Genomic DNA, 19,549 nt, shown 5'->3' with positions numbered 1-19,549 from the left:
ATTTTAATAGACACGGGGTATTGTTAAACTCAAACTCGAATTTACAATTTCAGCCGTGCAGTAAAAATTTTCCGAAATGTCTGTCTGATGAGAAATCTGCCGGTGTAGCTTTTTGAGCAGGTTCTGTAAGGTTTCGACCTGCTCGTTATATTGTTACGGAGAGGAATACGTGAAAATGAAGATGTATTTCACACACAGAGGGAAGCGAGCACCGCGTTGGACCTAGCCCGAACCTCTTCTTCCTCCCAGCTGAGCCCTAGCACATGTCCGCAATGTTTGGGGCTATGTACTAACATTTCGTTCTTTGGCTACTGACACACTGTAACACTATGTATGACGTCGTGCACAAACAGGGAATTTTGTACACTGTGCTACTGAAACACTCATGAAACTTCAGAATGTTCGCTTGTGCACAACGGCGATCGCTCAACATCCCTTCATTGGCTCTTTCTTTCTTGATTTTCGTCTACCTTATTAAACAACCTGCGAGTTTGCCTCGTTCCCCGCTTGAACATGATGTCTCGTCCAACGTTGGCTAACCGAAGGGCCAATTCATGAATATGCTGCAGCAAAGCAGTGTACTGGAGCCACGTGAAATGCATAATTGTTTCGAGCAGCTGCGAAGTGGTACTCAGCCAACATTTTCAAGCCGATCTGACAGTAGAAACAATGGAGCAAGCTGAAGAGTCAGCCATAATCCTAATAAAGTATATTATCCCTCGAACCAGAAAGATCCAGATACCGCTTTCAAGGAAAATAAATAGCAGTTCTTCAGTTCAGCTTGTGTGTTTCCTTTCGCCTCATTTCGAAGCAGCCGAAGAGTATTCGATTTCATTATTTAGATGCGTAATGTAAACTTACTCGGTGTTTGGCGGCCACGTTCCGCTCCACATGGCGTATCCGCCAGTTTTAAAACTGCTGGATCGTACTTTAAATTGAAAGTCAGTTTTGTCAAATGTCTTAAACTGTAAAGAAAAATTCATTAGTCATTTATTAGTAATGTTATTTTTCTATCACTATCAGCGGAAAGCAAAAGCTAGTAGCAGTGGCCACACCAGCATAAAAATTGTGTAAATATTTGAACGCTTCTTTTAATAATTCGTAGCACATCGGCAATCATTTGCCATTTTTCTTCGTTTTGGGTCCTTTATAGCCACATGAATTGTTTAGTAGACAAATCAGGCTATTACTCGTCGTTGCCAGTTCGCCTTAGACTCTATTAGTCCACACTGCGTTATATCTGGTACTTTTGGCGATTATATTGTTTTTTGGTGTTGACAAAAAACAGTTTTCTTATGACTAACATAACAATATTTGTTATTCATTCGGAAATATGCTATTTAAGCCAAAAAGCCATTTTTTTGCCAAATTGGGTTAAGGGTTTATGACACAGTTGGTGCTTCTATTGTTTTCCCATTTTTATAGTTTCTAAATCACATGAGAGCGGCGGAAAATGTATACTGGATCATTTTTGCACGTGTATTTTGTATTTCGGGTGGTTTAACTTTTATAAATAGAGAATATTTTGTTAAACATACTAAAGCGTCCACTCGCACTCAACTGAATGTGTTCAGTTGCAAGACGGCACCCATTTGGTGTTCTGCTGTACTCGGAAGAGCCCGTCCACGCACTAATTAGTCGCAAACTTTTCCGCTCCTGGAGATATTAATTGCAACATGGTGATGAACCGGTTTCCTAAATTGGCCTTGGCTCCACCTTGGTCATTACAAGATGAAAGCACAGGCATCAAATTTGTTGTGTATTTGAACCAATTGGATGGATTTCGCTTACGGCTCGTGTTCAATGGGCGATGCGTGTGCTGCACATGGTAACGGACGGATGAATTAAGTCGGCCATAGTCGAGTCGCTGAGGAGCATGCTCGAATGAAGGGCTGGGCATTTACTGTAGACAGGCTCCAGCAGTGCAGAAGGGATCAACGTTGGCTAAGTTTATAAGTGTGTTGGCGGGTTTTGGACGCCGATCCGAGCGACGGAGAGACATGGACCCAGGTTGCAAGTCGCTTTAAGCAAAGCTTTACTTCTTTCGTCGAGCGATTTCGTGGAGGATGCACAAATGACGTTTTGACCAGAGACATCCCCGGCGACACAACCTTCGAGGCGCATCGCGTGATTCGCCGGCCCGGTGTGCCGACAGCGCTCGCCACCGCCACTGGGGCCGAGGCAGCCAAACCACCCCCGCAGCCTCCCATGCTCTCGGAGCTGGGTGGTTTTGGGCAACGTGACTCGTCTCGCCCATGGCAGAGAAACGGCGTTCGCCATGAATGAACGCAAGCTTTCTCCCGGCCACCTTCTGTGAGCATTGCATGGAACCGAACGGCTTTGAGACGTGGTAGGCAATACAGCTATATCAAAGGTTTAACCACGCGGAACCAACACTCAACCAGGCTAAGCCATGCTCTCGCTTTGCATATCGAAGTTTAGCTAAACTAAGCTGCAGCCATTTCTTTCTCTGGTCCTCCTGCTACACGTTTCGTCCGATTGTACCAATCGCTCTCCCATTCCTCCCGTCGGCCTACCCGTTCAACACATTCGTTCCTTTGTTCTGCTGTTTTTCCGTCGCGCCACGCCTTTCGGCTGTTTCTGCGTATCAGGAACCATCTTTGTAGGTTCTTCGTAGCTACTGTCGGCCGGTGCATTTGTATTCCTTCAAGTGCGGAGGTGTGTTGATGGATGTAACACACAGGTACTCATAGAGGTGAGTCGGGTGGCTTTCAAACGCCTATCATCTTGCACCGGCTCCAAATAGGAGGATCGTCAGAAAAATGTCCCGTGTATTATGCGGAGAGGTGGTTCCTACAAAGTCACCCACAAGACTTCTGTGCATGAGCATGAGCAGTCAAACCATAGATTCTTCGCTAACGGGCAACAGTAGTTGAAGAGTAGTCGTCCGAAAATTGGGTTCCATTATTTAAATGTTTTTCAGACTGGCGTATCCTGCCTTTAGTTTAAATTACATAAATACTGAACGAGGCCGTTGAAGGGTTCAAAATCAGAAGCGGACACATACTGGCGCACAAGCGCCTATGCACATGGACAAAGGCGTTTTCGCTTTTACTGTCTGGGCAGTAATAAACGCGCACACCCACGATACAATATAAAACTTACCAGAAAACAGTAAAAAAGGCACACGCAATGTCGTTGTAACCATTGGATAATGATATAGGCCGGTTAAATTTCCATCAGACGAGCAGGTGCCAGATTGATTGATTGGAGATTTTAACGCCCCGAAGCTAAACATGAGCTACGAGGCGCCGTAGTGGAGGACGCCGGATTAATTTTGACCACAAGGGGACCTTTACCTTGTGGCAAAGTCGGTACGCAGTTGTGTTATCGCTTTCCACCTACATCTATAAGGCAGCCACAGCAGCCGTGATCGAACCTGCGTCCTTGGACTCAGCAGACCAACGTCTTAGCCACTGGGCCACCGCGGCGAATGGGCCGGGGACGGGAATGCTGGAAGAGCCCAGGGCAATGCTCTCCTACTGACGTGGTCAAAGCGCACGTTAGACGAACGTCGCTTATTTTCCGCTTTTCAGCGCCATAAGGACTTGACTCAACCGCCGCTCAACACTTGCGCGATATTTTCGATCCATTGGCGGGCGGCACATCACGGTCGACGGTGGTACTGTGCCTAAGTCGCCGTTTATCTACAAGTTGATCAATAGTTTATGGTTGGCGGGTTCAATAGTTTGGTAGGTAGAATGATGAGATTTGTGTCTGCCATCTAGCATGGTTTTGTTGCCCGCTGCAGGGCCAACCATTTGATCTTCATTCTAAATCCCCTGATCACTCGTCCGCCGGTGACACATCGCCACCTAAGTAGTGCAACTACGTAGTACAACCCCGTTATTTCAGCACCATTTTGTAGAGCTGGGTATAGGCGGGATGCAGTATCGAAGCTTAGCGCCTGCCACTGCACACTTGGCGGTGTGTCCAGCACTACTGGCTAATAGTGCAAGAAGTAACTAGTTGGGGGTGCTGAATCCTTCTCGTAAAAAGCGAACATCGTTTGATGGGTACTTTTAGAAGAACATGTTGGAGTTAGTTCTCGGGCGATACGCTCACTTTCATTACCAGCCTTCCAATCCGCTGCATTCAACAGTTCAATGACCCAAGTTCATGATGCTGCTACTAGGAATGGTCGCAATTGAGGTACGGGATGCAAGCGGCTTCTGGCGAGTATGCACGGTACAATAGCAGAGGAAATGCACACCGCTACTTTACAATATTCAGAATAATGCCTGTCATGCTTTTTTCACTCATCCTGAACAAGGACTCCTAAAGCCGCGATCTGGTTTATTCCCGAACTGTAGCTTTTGACGGCTGTGCTGCTTGGACCTGCAAATGACGTTGCGAGGTTGGTGGCATAGAACCCTTATGGTTGACATCGATAAACAGTGCGTCCCGTCATTTGGCGGGGATATCGTCGTCCCTAAATGAGATAAAGGGACAAATGCTCTAGTATCTCGTTCGTGACACTGCCATCCTAAGAACTAAGCCAGCTGTCGGCTTGTGGCTACTACGACCAGTGTATGTCTTGACATTACATAACGCAGCTTCTAAGGTAATCGTATTGTTTTCCTCAGACTACAAGTAGTAGGCGATTGTGTGTACATCGTGAGGTTTAAAAAAAATGAGGTGTTGGTAGATATTTGGTTTGCCTTGTTCGGTTGTCTTGTTCGCGGTTCTCGTGTTCGGGAAGCAAAATAATTTACATACTCGCAATGCAACCACCCTTGTAAGCACCGTCCTTTTTACCAAGTGATGCTACAGAAGTAAAATCGAGAGGCGAGGTAGATGGTGGACATACATTGTTGGGAATTAGGCACGAAATATAAAACACGGACAAGAAAGAAGAAGAGAGAGAGACAAGTGCCCGTGTCGTCCTTCTTTCTTGTCCGTGTTTTATAGTTCGTGCTTAATTCTCAACAATTATTCTACACTTTCTGCCGACATGTATGCTTTACTGTGCTAAGAAAGTGCGCCCTATTGTCAGTTCATTTTACAGCTAGGGCGAAGCCATCACCCTTCAACATTACCTAAGAAAGGTGAGACCCTTGCTCAACAAATTACGATATGAGCAATAATGGTATCATCAGGTTGAAGCTGCATCTTCACATGAGCTTACCGACCTTCCCTGCACCTTTATACAGATGAGTCACAAGTTGGCGTTTTTAATGGTGCTAGCTGTTCGTTCACGTCAGACATCAGAAAGGCGTGGGCCAAAATTGTTAATACGTTCAGGGAGGTTAAATAATTTGAGGAAACCTAAGCAGTACTAATATATCACTGCGGATGCATAAAGAGGACTGCACATATAAACCACTCCATCCCCACAATATATTGCGTATCTTTCGCATCTTGTTTTTCGATCAGTCGTTCGGACTTGCCAGATGCCTGCTTTTGCATCGCCAAACAAAGAAGACTGTAGAAACTTTGTAATCATCATCGCGGCACCGATGCGAATATCATCATCGGTGCCCGTAATCTCTCGTGAGCTGCTCTAGCTCGAGCTGCTTCATCTTTCTCCATCCGCCATCTTGTTAATAGAACCACCACCGCATCACCGGGACGTCTCGGCCCTTGGTCTCTCCTCTCATTTTAAATGGTGCCGAAACCCGGGAAGAAGGCCCAGTGCGATTCGGATTCATCCGAACTTTGGCCTACGAGGAGGAGGACCCCTCGAAGCCGACGACGGACCATTTGATGGACATATCGACGATGGTGCTACTGAAAGCCGACCGACGTGATGGCCAGATGACACGACGATGCAACCTCACCTCCGACGAGACTGCCCGATGGGTACAGAAACCAATTTTGTGAAAGGTGAGGTGCACGCTAGAGCTCATTGCATAATGGAAGATGCATTACCAGAACAGAGTATTCCTGTGTGTACGATGCGTCTTGACGAACTGAAAACAAAAAGGGAAGAGGTGCGGTTCACTACTCGAGAACTGCGCCGAGGCGCAGAAGCGGCACTACGGTTGATCACAAATACCGATGATGTTTACGATGGATTGAAGAGTTTCATGCGCCAGTTGAGAAAAACCGAAAATGCCTTAAGATCTCTAAACGACCTAATTGAACCATTTATCGACACTGACTCCCTGGATGATGAATATGCCACCAACTTTGACTATGAAGATGAAATTACTTTTATCATGATCCGCTTATACTATCAACTGAAAACCAAGAAATCCGACACCCCAGAACAGTGCGAAATAATTGAGAAAGTGCATTCATCGGCCAACTTCGCGGAGTTTTTTACATTGACTGAACGGTGTTATGGCCAACATGATTTGAAAAACCCTGATGAAAAATCTTTGACGACAGGAACTACGCATCTGTCAAATGTCCCGACCCAAGCAGACAGTGAGACGATGACCTGCTCTTTGACAGAAAGGGACGTTCAGACAAAAAATAGCAGGGTTTTGTGTTCCCTTCAAGAGTTCTCGGAAAAGAACCCGATTGAGACAGGCTCTGCACCTACTGGCGTAACAGTGGAACACTCGTCGTATTCCTTATGTGTGCCGACTAAACCCACGGACACTTTTCCTCGGAAAAAGAAACGACAAGATAAAAGAGGAATATTTGTCATAAGCAGGAAAGCGATGCCCGAAACTGAAGATAGAGATACTGACATTTTCCAGAGACATCCTAAGATTGCCCCTACGCGAACACGACGCATTCTAGAGACAGCAGTAGACGGCAGACATCATCCGAAGGAAAAAAAGGCATCTGGCAGCAGTCGAACTGCGACACTACAGAGACTGAGAAAGGACCGGCAGCATTCCAGACACTGTTTTCAGGACGCAGTGGAAAAACCCGAAGAGCTTACATCAGGGTACAAGACCGTTCAAGACGGGCTTCGAATTTCGACATGGCTACGTGGACTGCGCCGACAGACTCGGCGCTTGCTCAGAAAACGGCCACACCGAGTGTTTCGCCGTCGGACTGCCACACTGTATCGAACTGGAATGAACATATGTACTCAACGGACACGGACTGACAAGAGATTCTTTGTGGCCGGGGAAGATGTAGAAACTTTGTAATCATCATCGCGGCACCGATGCGAATATCATCATCGGTGCCCGTAATCTCTCGTGAGCTGCTCTAGCTCGAGCTGCTTCATCTTTCTCCATCCGCCATCTTGTTAATAGAACCACCACCGCATCACCGGGACGTCTCGGCCCTTGGTCTCTCCTCTCATTTTAAAAAGACTCTTATCAAGGACGTACATAGCAGCTTGATGTTCCTCTAGTTTATTATGAGATAATAAAATTGCGTATGCAGCTCTCCGTGGACGTCTGAAACACACTTATAGGCGGAAGGGTACAACGCGTAATGTAAGTCAAGCTATGAAAAGCCAGAAAGGACAAGAAAGGCTGGGGTTGCGCTTTCTATTAGTGCCCCATTTCGGAGGTTCCTCGCTAGAAACTTACCCAAACCGCCAGTTAGTCGGCTTTCTTTTCACCTCCGTTGCCATGTTTTTATTTCTCGGTGCTTTGACGCGTTGGTGTCTGATCGGTCAGTCATTTTCAACACCTTCTCTGTCCCATGGGTGCCAGCTTTTCAACCTACTAAGTTAAACAATGCTGTCTTTTCAAACAACGTAACGATAAATGTGGGTCCTCAATTTGACAGCCTAAATATGTCACTTGCTGGGCTACGTCCATGCCACTCCTGGTACTATCCAACGCTTTACAGAAACATGTGGTGTCTTCAGTTTCGTTGCTTCTAAGCTGCACAAACCAACAGTAAGTGGCTGCATACGTCCCCGAGAATTTCTATTGCTTCTCACCCCATGAACGTCTGAGCCTGCCTATTGTAACGCACGGTTCCTAAGCACGCCCTGAAGTACGGGAAAAGAGGACAATGTTGCTGTAGTTCATAATCTTCATTGGTGCAAACTTACGCTCCCTAGTAAAGTGTAAGCAAGATGCAAAGACGAAAGAATAAGTCAACAAAATCAACTGCACTGTCTGGTGTCTACGAATGGAATGCCGTGATGTTTAGTTTGCATGCATTTATCAGAAGTTCAGTCCCTTGAAGAAAAAAAAACACCCAATCTAGCATACTGTTGACCAAACAAAAAGCAGTCTATGTGAGGGAAGAGGGGCTCACTTTTTTCCTATAAAATAAAGCCGATGGGCGATGTTTAAATGCGAAGCGAGGAATTGAATGCCCCGTTTCAGCTGAACGTGTATATGCCTTCATGAATGGGGCTGGCGATAAAACAAAGACAATGTTCTTTGCTTGAGGTGGTTGATAACATTTTCTCTTTTTGTAACGCCTGGAATGAATGCTCGAACAAAATCATCCAGAAAACAAAAGAAAGTTGGCTTTCTGGCCTTTTTACCTCAGGGGTAAGCGATGAGCGACGTCGGGCCGCGTGAATCGCCGTAATTAGCTGTCGAGACGGTCTGCAAAATCCTTCAAAACCAGGGGCGGGCGCTGTGATCGGCGGAGCCAGCAGATGCGTGTATATCGGTTCCGGCATTTCTGAATAATTACGCAGTACTAATCTTCCAGAATTTGAGGTTTATTTTTACTAATCTATCCTTAAAAGTGCGGGACATCGACCGGTACCAGTTGTTAACAAAAGGTACGCTTTTGTGGACACCTTCAGGGAACTTTTATACCACGGCCATGCGGTGGCTTCGATAAGTCTAGGCGTGTAACTGGCTAGACCAAACTCCGGCACGAAAATGAACCGTCGCCCCAGGGCGGCGGCTACCCATATAGAGCCCGGCATGGAGACATCCGTTCGGGATTCCGTCAAATCCGCTTGCAGCCGGATGTGCGTAGAGGCGGAAGGAGACAATAGTACACAAGAAGAGCGTTGCGCAGACTCAGTATGGTGGACTATGGGCCTGGGTATGAAGGCCCCAGTAGCCCAGTGACACGTCAGTCATCAGTCGCGATCCGCAGAAGAGTGTGCCAGGAACGCGAAGGGTTCGGCAACGAAGGCAGCAAACATGTCCGACGTTCCACCGAAGGAGAACATCAAGATCGCGGTGCGACCCAGGGGAGGCCTCAACATTGCGAAGACCAGGATTTCTGCCGTGGCCTCGGCCGTGATAGTGGCGGCGAAGGTTCCAAGAGATGAGAGAGCGACAGACTGGTTCTGCCTTTATCTACAGCAGAACATCGTAGTGGTGAGTACACCCCAAGAGAAGAGCGCAAGAATCTACAACCACATTTAGCCCATTTGCATAGACGGCAAGGAGCACGAAGTCGGCGTGTACCGGACCGCGCCACACGGTACCGTGAAAAGAATGATCAGAGGGATACCACTACAACATTCTCGGCGGGAGATAGAGCAAAACATCGTAAACGCAAGAAATCCGCTAGTCCTGGGAGCAAAGAGGATAGGGAGCTCGACTACCATCATCGTGGCGTCCCAAGGCCAGAATGTTCCAAGCTGCGTGTGTTACAGTCTAGCAATAACCAATTGAAACTAGTACCGAAAGCACGTTGATGTGTGCAGACAGTGCGGAAAGGTGCACACAGTTCGGACACACACCATCTCGATGTGTACCCGACGCCCAATGCGAAAGTGTGCTTCGCCTGTGGAACGACTAAGCCCAAGGAACACCGCGATTGTACTCCGAAGTGTCGGCTGTACGGGGACCGCACGAGACTGGAGACAAAACGTGCTAGAACAAGTACAAGCCTTAATACGTCGTGCGGAATAGGCAATGGGAGCGCATGATGGTGGAAGAGCAGTTGCAGCTGCGGGCGCAGCTTGGGTCGGGTGATTTGATTGTTTGTGATTTGTTTGTGAATTGTTGTGATTTGTCGCTGACATGATTGTTCACGTCATCGGGAGAGGTCCCCGCAGCTGGCCGGCGCATGTAGCGCACCCCATAGAAGCGCAGGAATAGCGACAGCTGACAGCGCAGCGCAAGCAGAAACTGCTCGCAGTCACGATACAGGGTGGGCAGGGCCAACTTTGCCAAGAATAAAACCAAGCAGATCGGTGGCAATGAAAACAAGAAGTACGACTGGCCAATAAGAATCATGAGGGGAGCTAAGGAAGTACTCAGGGGTGACAACGCCGAGCTGAACGCAACAGACAATAAGATTTTGATGGAGATTGAGGACACCAAGAAGATGTTAACGGCCCGTACCACCACCGGTGCCGAAACGCCCCAAACGGCACCTTGCGGGGCCGGCGTGTGCACCTGAGGCGATACGCCAACGACCGCCGAGATGAAGGCATCAATATCCAAGAAGCGGGCGATCGAGAGCCCACCGGAGAGTACGTTGAGCGTGCGGATCAGCATCATCGAGGATCGTTTGAATACATTCGAGGTAAGTTTTAACAGTTTCGAGGTACGCATCCGTGCGAGCTTCAGCAAGCCTGAAGAGTTCATGAAGACAACGATCTCGACAATAGAGACCGAGAATTAAACAGGCTCACCTTCATCGTACAAACTCTACGACCGATGGTGACTCACCCGAAGTTTGCGTCAGTAATGGCGCTGCAGCCTTACAAACAAGAGATGGCGCAGCAAATTGCACTGACGCAATAATTCCCGCTCCAGCAAGGATCTGACCGCGTGACATTGAAACTGCCGTGGGCTCGCGAGGAAGAGGGCAGTGATTCAGCAGCACATCGCACGGTTAACGAGGGAACCAGATGTCATATTGCTACAGGAGACGCTCCTCTACGCTCCGTCGCTCCCGGGTACCGAATCTATACGAACGCCCCGACGACGGACAACGGCAGGAGGGGGATCTGCACGAAGATTCCGAAGGGACTCACGTTCGTGGAGCACGAGATGGCTGCATGGAACATGCAACAGGCGGTCGTCCAGATAATCCCGGGGGAGGAACAAAAGGGCAGCGTGTTCTTGTTCAAAGTCGATAGCAACCCGTCGTAAGGGAACAGGACGTTCAAGACGCTCCTGCGCAAGTCAAGCACTGCTGCAGGAAGCCACACACTGTTAGCGGGCGGCGAGTTCAATGCGATGCACCCGTTTTGAGGATACAGCCAGCACGCGGCCTAAGGGCGAGATCTGCTTCAAGACGCGACAGACCTCGACATTACACTGATAACAGACATGGTGCATCCAACAAGACTCGGAACTCGGTGTCCGGGGATACGACGCCGGACCTAACGTTCGTGAAGAACGAAGGGAGGGGCGTGACTACCTGGCGCAAAATGGGGAACTATCTCGGTTGCGACCACGCCACCGTGGAGGTCATAATACCAGAGAACGACGAAAAAAGCAAGGAATATAGATAACCGGACTGGGTGGCGTTCGGTGACCGACTACCTTCGGACGGCGAGGGCGAGATCGATGAAATCGAGCAGTGAATTGCGTGAATGGTGAAGGAGGCAACGAAGACAATGGGGATGGAAGCGGAGGTTTCCGGGTTCAACAACCGTCTGGCTCGCCTCATCGAGCCAAGCAGTTCATACTTACCACGTGGAAGACGCAGCGGCCCAAGCGCAGGTTAAATAAGAAAGTGGCGGAGCTCAACGGAGCCACCAAAGAGCACTGCCGAGTTCTCTGTGAGCAGCAGTGGAACGAGATATTTAACGCGGCAGACGGGCAGAGGCATTCCGGCAAGACCTAGAAACTGCTGCCTCACCTGCACGACGAAACAAAGACTAAGACCCACCAGCGTGACCTCCTGGCCAAGCTCATGCACCGGGCGGTTCGGGAGCCCAGCGATGCAGAGGTCGTCAAAAGAATCGACAAGTACGTGCTTGTAATGCTCACGGAGCGGGAAGCCGCTTACGGGGGCGAAGCCAACACGAAACTCGACTGAAACGTAGAAGTTGAGGAGGTGAGGACGTCTCTTGACGAGTTTAACGGCAAGTCCGCTGCTTCACCGGACCGCTTCACGAGCATTTCCCTCAGAAACCTGAACGACGAGGCAGTCGAGAAGCTGACCAAGTGCTTAAACAAGTGCTGGAAGTCGGGGACTCTGCCGAAGCAGTGGAAGGCGGCCAGGACCATCCTCATCCCCTATACAGGCAAGCCACCGAGTACGGACAACCTCCGGCCCCTCTTGGTCATGTTGTTCTTGGGCAAGGCGCTGGAGCGCGTCCTGATAAAACTATGGTAGGACTACCTGGAGCGGCCCGGGCTCTACCCCACGTCGGTCGTCGGGTTTACGCAGCACCTGAGCACGCAGGACGCGGTGATATTACTCAAGAACGAGATCATCGACGACAAAGTCAAGACGCAAGATAACAAGGCCTTCCTTGAACTTTGCCTGCATAGCACTTCGCTAAGGTTGCAACAGGAAAACACAAGCATACGTCTGAAGTTTTTTCCGGTGCACGCAGGCGATGACGCGTGGGCAATGAAGGACCACTACAGAGGGCACACGCGTGGCTCGAGCACTAACCAGCCGCTCCTCCGCAACCGACCGTCCGCAGTGGTTTGGAGTCAAGGACCACACGACAGAATATAAGGAGGTCACAAAGTTCTACGGCTTGGCTCGAAGGACTCTCCCACCCCTCATCAGAGCCTGAGCCGCGAAGAGGCAGTGTTGTTACGAAAGCTGGAGATGGCGTCGCTTCTCAACCCTGTCCTGATGAAGCACATATATGCTGAGCATACCCGACCGACCCGGACCGGGAATGGCCGCGAGGGAGGGGGACTTCGTGCACGTGTTTTCGTACTGTATCAAGTTTCCAGAGCGAGCGCCAACTAGAAGAGGAGGATTGCAGTCGAGGCTAGAAGCAGCGAAGGCGAGCTACGACCAAGAAGTGAAGTCAAATAGAGTCAATGTTTATGTCCACATAGCAATGCTATGTTGAGGGGCACAGACAAAAGCCTTTCTTGTTCTTTTCTTTTTTGAGGGCTTGACAAAGTACTGTCCCCATATACTGTTACAACAGCGTTGTGGGAAATACATGTGTCCTAAATTTATATAAACCAGAAACAAAAAACATCATCACGATAAAATGTCACACACAGACATTTACAATACGTACGGTAAATACATGTGCCACAAAATTAAACCAGCAGAGAGGAACAAGAACATCAAAATCACGTCACGATACAAAAGCCAACAAGTGCTTACGTAACAGGAAATATAAGAGTACATAGGTAAGTGGGGGATGAATACTGTATAACAGGAAAATTAAATCGAAGCATTTGTCATCCGTAGTCTGTTCGTATAGATGGTATTTTCCAAATGTCTATAGAGCATGTGTTATAAGTGCTTACCCGAACTGTTAGCGCAGCCACTTCTCTCAAAAATGAATCATTCTTTTAATGCTACTATTGTAGCGCACAAGTAATAATGAATCATATTGATTTTGCACCGGGAGTAGTTTAAGGTTGTGAAATATTGGCTGAGTAGGTGCGTCATAACGAACATTTACAAGAGCTCTAACAGCTTTCGGGGCACATCACAAAGTCTTGGAGAGATGCCATAGATGTAGCATTGTTGTAAGAAGGGAAGCATCCTTCCTCTCCCTCTAGTTATCGCCCCAATGCCCTGACCAGCTGTCTGTTTAGGCTTCTCGAGAAGATGATAAACCGGAGGCTCGTGTACTTTTTGGAGTACAACAGCCTTCTCGAGAGCTGCCAGGCAGACTTCAGGGTGGGGAGATCCACAAACGATCAACTTGTGGCCCTAGAGTCATTTATCAAGGACACCTTCATTCACAAACAGTTATCTTTACTGTGTTTTTCGACCTCGAAAAGGTCTGTGACACCACTTGGCGTTATGGGATCTTTAGTGACCTCAAGTCATTCAGTGTTTCTGGTAATATTTTTACACCCTTGCTAGTTACTTGTTGGAGAGAACCTTTCGCGTCAAATTTAGTTCTGCACTGTGAAAGCTTCGTGTCCAAGACAATGGCGTTTCACCAGGTGGAGTGTTGAGCTGCACTCTTTCAAAGTTAACATGAACTCTCTTAGAAAGGCATTGCGAACTACAATCTCTTATTCCATGCATGTAAATGACGTCTAGATATCCTATAAATTGCGTAATATTTAAATCTGCCAACGTCAAGTCCAGCTTGGCGTCAAGAAACATGCCGGCTATGCAGACAAGAATAATTTTAAACTTAATCCTGGAAAAGGCTCTTGTTTTGTGTTTTTCAGAAAGCGTGGGCTCCACCCGGTCCCACACATCACTCTTAACAGCGTGTCAATTTCTGTGAAGCAGGAGCACAAGTTTTTAGGTATTTCATTCGACAAAAAGCTTACATTCATTCCTAATATCAAACAGCCTAAATGCTAATGCTTAAAACCAATGAACATTCTTAAGGACCTCTCGCACCAATCTTATAGGGCTGACAAACAACTCTTGCTGCGCTTTTACACAGCCTTGGTGGGGCCTCGGCTCGACTACGGAAGTGTCATGAATGGGTCGGTTAAAAAACAGCACTGAAAATGATGGACCCAGTGCTGCATGTTGGCCTTCGCCTCTCATGCGGCACTTTCTGCACTAGCCCAGTTGAGAGTCTGTATGTGGAGTGTGACAGGTGGTCCCTAGGCTATCAGCCGGAGTATGTTTACCTGCTGTATGTGTCTAACATCGTGTCTCACCAACCATCCTTCGAATCCTATCATGAACAATACATCAAACTAACACTTCTTTTTGAACAGGTCATCTATTTCGTGATCTTTCTTTTTAAGAGCCAGAGAGGAGGCTTCTGCACAGATTGTACCTCTTTCAGACCCGTACAAGACATCAATCCATAATTTAATTACACCACGGCATCTTCATCTTATATCATGCGATCTGTCATTCCCGCAATTAGAAAAAAAGAGTGTAACCAGGAGCGCGATTCTGCAGCACTTCCTCTTCCTGTGAGACAAGTAAAGGTGCGCAGAATTCTTTGGCGATGCGTGGAAAACTGCTTTTACTGTCTCTTGTGCAGCGCGCGCACCAAGTTTTAGCGTTACTAAAATAATGAATTTTCATAGCAGTATTTACTTGGCAGAAGCGTATGGCCTCTTGCTCGTTTCAAATCACATCATCGAACATAAAATTACCAAGTTTATGGTGTACACAGATTTTCTAAGCGTTGTGCAGGCACTGTGATCAGGAAGGTTGTATAAAAACTATAGAATCAATGTTCTTTTCATGGTAATAATGGCTGCATACGCTTCAAATTTAGAAATAACTATATGCTGGGTACCAGATCTAATGGCTGGTGCTGCTGCTGTCATGACCACAGTTGACATAACAACAGTACCTTACACCGTCCTAATGACAGACATCAGACAACAGCTTCGTAAAACATGGAAACTACTCGGGAGTTAACAGGCAGACAACAGACTACACGTAAAAAAACCGCAACTGGTATGCTACCTAGCTGACTGCTACCTACCTAGGTCACTGGATCTTATCGCCCCTTGTGTAGCACGTGTGGAAGGGACATAGCCGAAGTCCACATACTAATCCCATGCAATGCACTTGACAGAACACGACACAAACATTTCCCTGAATTATACAGACGGCACATTTCACTGCACCCACAATGATTTTAGACGACGAAGCAATGTTTTGAAGTCAACGCCTTCTTAAGTTTTTAGCTGAGGTAAAGTTTCTGCAGCTCTTGTCATATCACGTAAAATTATCCTGACCCTATACACCAGCCATCTGCAATGTATTTTGTTTTGCGTCAATTTTAGTTTTACTCGCACGTTTTAGTGTTTACGATCTCATCAACCATTATATAACGCCTTCTATGACGCTGTTTGCTATTGTTGGCCTTGCTCCAATAAACAGACACCATCATCATCACTGTCAAAACTTCGTGCTGCGGCAAATCTTCGTGGGCATAATATGTTGCGACTTCTAGTTGAGTTTCCTGTTTAAACGAGACTTTTCCTGCTTAGTGCCTGATGTCTTTGCTTAGTGGAAGAATTTAATTGCTCTCACTTTGTTACATCAGACGCTGCCTTGAAGGTTCATTTTTGTGCATGGAAGTCGTTCGTTGTGTTACGATCGCCTGCAGGAGACTGGAACTTTTCCCAAGACGCGCTTTTTCTTACGACGACCCACCCTGCAGATCACCACGTGGTGAATTGCGCGAGGTGTGATGCAGGCCAATGGTACTTGGTTCTGACTGCTCCGACACTACATAATGCTTTAAGGGGCAATGAATACACCTTTCCAGCCATCTTTTCAAATTATGTTGTTTAAGTTTGCCAGATTGGAAGTACGTTCTTAGTTCAAATTGAGGTTGTGATGTTATTTAAAAGTATCTACCTTTTCAGGCCGGGGCCGGTAAGTTTAAGAGATGCAATTGTGCTTCACTGTACTCGGACATGCCTTATAAATTGGGCTCAACAGATTGCGGGGCCACGAGGGTGGGGCTGAATCGCTATCACGGAAAACTTTGTCTTCATTAGAGTTAATAGCAGACGCGTCTACGGGTGGCCGCAGTAAGCAGTCGGCGTGCGAGTGTTCTCTGGTGCATTTGAAGGCCATCGCAGCATCGAAATTCTGCAACCACTATATATCGTGAACCGCTATATATTATCAAATTGCGATCAAGAGATCAATCCCAGAATCGACAGGACGAAATACAGGGCGAGAGCACCGCCCAACTGTTTCAGCGCTCTTTTATAGGAGAGTGATCTCTGTCGCCGTGATGTTTGTAATGGTCGTTTTGCCCGCGTGCCTTATTGACGTTTTGCTGCTTTGCGGATGTGCGTCTTTGTCGCTGTGCCCTTTTTCCACGTGCTGGGTTTGACCCACCGCTGTATTGTCACTGCTGTCTGTCGCATGCTGTTTTGTTGCGGGCTGTCTTATCAGGGTACCCTTATCTGAGGCTCTATAGTTAGTCTATTTTTTAAGGCCCATATCTTACGTGTGCGATTACTTTTTCTCCGACATTTCAGTTTGTGACGAGGACGACGACATATTTCACCTGACTTGGGCGGTGCGCATTTTGATGTCGTCACCTTCACTGCTGAATGCAAGCAAATCCGAGCGCTGTGGGAGATTTTGAACGACAATGTGCACTTCCTTATGGAGTTTTTCTCAGAAGGCTCCCTTTTTCCAATACCAAAAGGAGGTCGACTATTTATGTGAAGTTTTTGTCGAAGCATCGTTTGTAAGGGTATTAAGTCTATAGAATTGTTGTAGGCCCTTCTCGTCCCTTCCCCTGCGGAAGCTGCGATAGCTTTTGTTTTTTCCCATTTGTCTTGGATCCTTTGGCCTTCACCACGTATAGCAAGGGGGGCTGGGGTTCAGACTTTTAGGGCAACGAATTTTATTTCCTAGTGTCAAAGGAAATAGCTAAACTAGTCTAGCTTTGATTAGCTAGACTAGTTAGCTAGACTTTGATTAGCTAAACTTTGATTAGCTAAACTAGTCAAAGCTCCAAAGTGCTTGAGGGATATTCGTAACATACGGACAGCTCTGTCAATACGCCCCATGACTTTTTAAATGTTGCTGGAACAGAACAAAGCCTGAGCGGTATCACCTTGAACCTAGAAATTTTGTTGAAGGTTACAAGCGCCACGTTGGCTCTATCTTCTTGCGTCCAGTTCTATTTTCAAGGCCTGGTTTGGAGGCCCCTTGAACGAAACTACTGCCCACGACAGAAGGGGTCCTAGCCGCCATGATTCGTGGCAGGGTATATACATAAGTTGGATATGTTGTTCCACCGTCGGTTTCTGCTGCCAGAACTGTGGTACGACAGGATATTTTGAATGGTTCTACGTTGCCGTCACAAAAAGTGACTTCAACTTTGCTCTCAGTGGCGAAGCGCACGTGTGAAGACATGCTGTGAAGCAACCGCAAAAGCCGTAGGGTGGCATCTTATATAAAGTGTTGCGCTTCACAATAGGGCATGGCGTACATTTGATTCCGACAAAAAGGAGTGGCTCTGAAGACTCAGCAAACTGAATTTGATAGGTGTGCCCTATTCGAGTTAAGAGTATGCATCAGCGGTCGCATCATTGGCATGCAACATTCCTTGGAGAAAACACCAAATCGCCCTTTTCTAGCAAAGTTCTCTGACAACATTGGGACTACAAGAAATTGCCGCCATCCCACCCTCCGAAAGTTGTTGTCCAGTGAAGATTTAGTAAGGCACTACACATGCTGACGTTGGAAGGTATAAAATGTTCCTCGTCGTCTGAGCGGGCTTGTCACCTGCGCTCAGCTTGTCTTGGCGGCAGAGCCTGACACACGCGGTCGCCCTCGAATGAATTCAACCCCACATTTTTGAGCAGCTGCAAACCTACTCTCTCCCAGGAATGCAAAGGTGGTCCCATTGTTCACGGGTGCCTTGTCATCAATTCTGCGGTTACGATTATTCTTTTGTGGTCTTATTTTAACAAGTACTGAAGTGTATGCTGTACGTCTGATTACAAAGATTGCGGTGGAATTCTCTGGCGGGAAATGCTGGGTCGTACCTAGCCTGACGCATGTGCTCGGTGTCTTGGGAAGAACTGCTCGACCATGCCTGGGAGTTCTGCCTACAACAGAAAATTTCCGAATAACGAGACACTAACAGCATCGCTATTATATGCGAATTTTTTCGACTAAAAGGTACACTCCAACATTGTTTTAATAACGTCTTCTTCCGTTTCTCCTTCTGGCTACGGGTACACCTCCCCGAGAAGCAAGCTTTGGCACTCACTACAGTTTCAAACCATTGCACTCCGGAACTTTTACCAAATATCCGGCCGTTCCTGTGCGCAGCTAGTTTACAAGTTTCTGGCGCCGCGAAGACAATCGCGAAGTGTGCGAGAAAAGCATACAATATTTTTTGTATTCTGATTGCAACTTCCTTGCCCATATTTGAGCCCCGTCTAAAACCGCTCGAAGCATTCTGCTAGTTGCAGGCCAGGGATTTAACTGTAGGTTTTGCAGAACAACATAGTTTTCCTCTTCCCTCCTTTTTTTCTGTCACTACTAAGAGCACAGTTCTAGTTGTTTTGGCCTGGAAGCTTGTAGCTAAAATTGCTCGCTCCATCTAGGGTTTAGTCGCACTGCATTCATGCAGATCGTCGCCGATATTCAGCTCGTACTCTCAGAAAGCCCACCAGCTGGTGGATGAGTTTGCTGCATTACTGCAGGCTTTTCTGCTTTTTTGAATGCAAACCATCTCATTCTTGGGGCTGTGTCCCTCCCTCTCTCGTTGTCGTCGTCCGCCATCCGCAATCTAGTGCGCATGCGCGTCTCTTCAGGCCGGTCACCATTTGGGCTGATGTCAGCGCAGTCCACTATAAAAAATAGTTAGGTGGCGCCCGGTTTCGATCCCACTACTCTCTTGCCTCAATGGGAGGTACGCGGTGCACTTCCCCACGCGCTACAAACCGTGACGGGAGCATGTGCTACGAACGCACCTCATGTCCTTCACTCATTCAATCTATGTCAAGAAGCTACTGATACAACGATGGCATGTGAAGCTCAACGTCAACAGAAACGACGAGCTGAAAAATAATGGGAACTTAAGTCGACCCCATGGCTGCTTCGCATACTACTCAGGGTTCCCCAGCGGGAAGATGGCGTAAATTTTTTTCGCCATGATTTCACATCTGTATGCGCTCAAAGTACAACTATTGACAATGAAAACTTC

This window comes from Haemaphysalis longicornis, unplaced genomic scaffold (genome assembly GCF_048455015.1).
Source record: "Haemaphysalis longicornis isolate Haplotype H1 unplaced genomic scaffold, Haemaphysalis longicornis Haplotype H1 scaffold_20, whole genome shotgun sequence".
Taxonomy (NCBI): domain Eukaryota; kingdom Metazoa; phylum Arthropoda; class Arachnida; order Ixodida; family Ixodidae; genus Haemaphysalis; species Haemaphysalis longicornis.
The sequence above is the reverse complement of the archived record's forward strand: the minus strand, read 5'-3'. Positions refer to the sequence as shown.